This window comes from Pteropus vampyrus, unplaced genomic scaffold (genome assembly GCF_000151845.1).
Source record: "Pteropus vampyrus isolate Shadow unplaced genomic scaffold, Pvam_2.0 Scaffold118, whole genome shotgun sequence".
Classification (NCBI taxonomy): domain Eukaryota; kingdom Metazoa; phylum Chordata; class Mammalia; order Chiroptera; family Pteropodidae; genus Pteropus; species Pteropus vampyrus.
In genome coordinates this window covers 2,239,894-2,243,674 of record NW_011888899.1, presented here as the reverse complement: position 1 = coordinate 2,243,674, position 3,781 = coordinate 2,239,894, and positions in this window count along the sequence as shown.

The following is a 3,781-nucleotide window of genomic DNA, read 5'->3' as shown; positions in this document are numbered from 1 at the left end:
AGGAGCTGTAGGAGGTGTGAGAAGCCAGCGCTGCAGGGGAGGGGGCTGGTCCTGCAGTGTGCGGGGACAGAACGGACTGCCGGGCATGGGTGATGGAGGACGCGGCCATGTTAACGCCCTCTGGGGCTCCGGGAGGCTGAACTGCAGTCTGTGTTCCATGGAGGGTCTGGAAGCCTGGCCCCCGCTGCCAGGCAGCTTCTTAGAAATGCAAACGACCAGACCCCACGCCAGACCTACTGCATGGGGAGCTCTGTGCCTCAGAATGACTCAGATGCTTTCTCAGGCTTGCGGAGCCCCTGCTCTGTGTCCCCCCACTCTGTCGAGGGCTCCCCCAATTAACCAATTTCCCATGGGATCGTGGGCAGGTAATGACCCAGGGAGAGGGGGACCAGGGCATGGGGACACGTTCGCATCAGAGGTGGCACCTTCGGCCAATAAAGAATGGTCAGGCCCCACAGGGGGTGTAGGAGGCGCCTACAGGAGAAGGAGCGGTTTCATCCGGCGTTAAGAAGAATGACATGCAATCCTCCCTTTACGGGGCCGTGGATGGTAAGTAACTCACCAAGGGCCCAACGCGGAGGCTGAAACTCGGCCGGTCAAACGCCGGTGTTGGGGTTCCAAATGCCGACAGCCGCCCCCACGCCAGTGTCCGCTGAGCCCGGGGGCCGTGCTGCCCTCCTGTCACCCCAGACACGGGGCGATTCATCTGCCCGTTCTTCCCAAGCTTTCGGTAGACCAGCACGCTCAGTTAGGAGAGGGTGCTGGGGGTTTCCGGAAACTCGCTCTGCCTCCCATCGCCTGAGCAACGCTCACCTGTGTCTTGAGACAGCTCTGCTCATCCGCAGGGGAGGGGGAGGCAGCATGACACGAGGAAACGCGGCTGGACGTGTGACAAGCCATCGCTGCTGCTTTGTGCACGTGTCCAAGGCTGATGGAGAAAGGTCCGGTGGTTTTCACCACGATGTCCCCAACTCCGTGTTCTCAGCTCGGGGACCAGTGGGGCAGCCCTCCAGGGCTTCTTACACTGACGCCCTGGGTGAGAGATGCAAATCTGGGCCCTTGAAGTCATAAACCTGGTTGTGGCGTTGCCTTCGGTTGCCGTGGTGATGGCTGTGTTATCAGGACGAGTGTTTCTTGCGAAGAGGGGTCTGGAGACCTGAGTGACCTGGGACAGACGGCCTCGTTCGTAAAAAATCATTCCAAAAAATTAAAACAAAACGTACGTGACACATCAGATGGCAAGTGTGTGACACTACACACTCTTTCATTCCAAATAATGTGGTTTTCGGGTTTTTGAGTTCAAAGCTGCTGTTGGGGGCGGGAGGGGGGGAGTAAGCCATCCTCACAAAAGAACGAAAACGGGACCTTTGATGGGAAACATGACAGGAAAGCAGAGAAAATACAGAAGTTGAAATATAGCAGATAACAGAGCAGAAAACTTTAAATGGTTTTTAATGAGAGGATTAAAAAAAATAAATAAAAAGCGTCTGGGAGAGTGGGAATGATTTAATTATTTTACAGACAAGGAGAGAGCAGATTAGCTGTCACTCGGAAGCTCAGAATTAGTCCGCACATTAGAACTAAGTTTGGGCAGGAAGTTTCCGGTGGCGACGGGCTGGTGGGCTGGCCGTGACTGCAGTCGACTCCCACGTCAGTCACGTGCTTCTCACGGACCGTGTCGGGTCATCGAGTGAGCTGGACCATTAACGCGGATGAATTACGCATCAGACGTAGAGAAAAACCTTTCAAATTACGCCAGGTGGAGTAGGAAGTGTGTTTGTGGACACCCTGGTGTCATACGCCCTACTAAAACCTCGTTCGAAAGACGGTCCCGCCTCAATTTCGAATTTCCTTCTAAACTGTAAAGAACTGGCCGTAATAACGGCGAGTCACGGAGCTCCCCGAGTCCAGAGGCTTAAAACTACAATTGTTCTCTCTCGTGAGTCACGGGTCAGTCACCTGGCTCCTGGGCTGGACGAAGCTGGACTGGTCCGCCAGCTCAGGGCCACAGGCAGCATCTTGGCTAGAGTCTTGCTCGGGGGGCCCCTGGCCTGGTGACCCTGTGGTCACTGGGGCAGCAGCGGCAGACGACAGGCACGAGGAGGCTTGGCCCCTGCTCGCATCCCTGAGCCTAAGTCAGCCCTGGGTCCAGGCCCTGAAGATGGCCCAGGGAGAGGGCAGGGGACGTTGCTGACCTGTGACCAGCCACCAGTGCCCCCAAGGCTGCTCCACCTGCTTTGGGCTCAGAAGACGCAGCCCCTCGGAGTCGAAGAGCCTGGAAGGAGAGAAGTGAGACTCAGCTCTGTGTCTGCGTGTCCCAGCCAAGGGGGCCTGGGCGGCTCCGAGCCTCTCCCCCAACACCCCTGCAGAAGCGGCTCCCGTAGTCGGGGTGCTCGGAAAGGCTCCTCGGGGCCCCAGCGTTCGGTGTGGAGTCTCAGGCTGGCCGATGCTGGTCTCGCATCGTCCGACCCTCAGTTTCCTACCTGCGAGATGAGGATAAAGCCTTCTGCCTTTTCCCTGGTTTTCAGCCCAGTGAGGCCAGGTCGGACTTCTCGCCCCCGAACCGTGAGATAATGTTTGTGTTTTAGCCGCATGTTTGTCACAGGGGACTGATACAGTCCCCAAAGACTCATTGTCCTTCAGGGGAGACAGACCGCAGGCTCCCGCAGAGGGTGAAGAGCCCAGCACTACTGCACACACCTGGGGGCGCGCTCAGGTGGGCCCCACGGGAAGCGTCAGAAACAGGCGAGCCCAGGTGGTTTTCCTGTGAGCCTCTCAGCCCCTCTGGCGAGGTCCCCCGGCCCCCTCCCCCACTGCCGGCGCGCTCCTCCCAGTCCTCGGCCGCAGGGTCAGCGAGGGTGCCAAACCGGAGCCAGCAGCAGAGTCCCAGGAGGGCTGAGGAGGCCCGGGCCGCCCCGCCCCGGGAGGGGGGAGCGGGGTCAGTGGGCCAGGGTTGAGCCGAGACTGCATTTCTAACGGCCCCGGGGGACGTGCCGTCGGAACCTGTGCAGCGGCCCCAGTGCGTCCCCACTGTGTGCTGTGGTCGTCCGCATGGCTCGTCCTCCTTGACCTAGCAGGCGGCATTTATTGAGCACCTACCACGCGCAAAGCGCCGGACTGGGCTTTTTGCGGGCAGGAGGGTCTCGCGGAATAGGGAGGGGGAAGCAGGCTGGGCCGGCCACCAGACGCCAGGACAGCGAGCCTCCGTGCAGCACCTGTTCCCATAGCACGGCCCTGCCAGGCGACTAGGACCCCTGGGTCCCTCCCCCTTGGCCCCCACAGGCCCCACCCCGCAGCCCTGTGCGTACAGCAGGTGCTCGCTAAATGCTTACTGAACGAAAGAGCAAACCCTACACGAGGTTTCAGCGGCATTTCTTTATTTCGTCTCGAAGGGTCTTCTAGCATCACAGGAAGCGGAATGCGGGGCACACGGTGAGGCGGAAACGGTTCGGGAGAGTCTCAGGCCTCTCTCCCCTCCCCCTCCCGCCCCCAGAGAGTGAGACTCTGTCACTTGTCCTTCCCTCGGGGGCCCAGGAAACGCCTTCCCGTGGCTGTGACAAATGTGACGAGCACGCAGCCTGCTCAAGACCGTCCTTCCTTCGCTAAAGCAAGTGGGAGCAGCCACTGTCTGTCCCTCCTGAGGACACAGATGACACGTCCAGAAGCAGGGCTCCTGAGAGGCCCCGGCACGTCCCCCTCGTCCCAGCCCGAGCTCCCGGGGGGAGGGGCGGCTGCTCCTGGTCCTCGTTCCCCCAGGTGGGGACGCAGACCGGACTCGCCA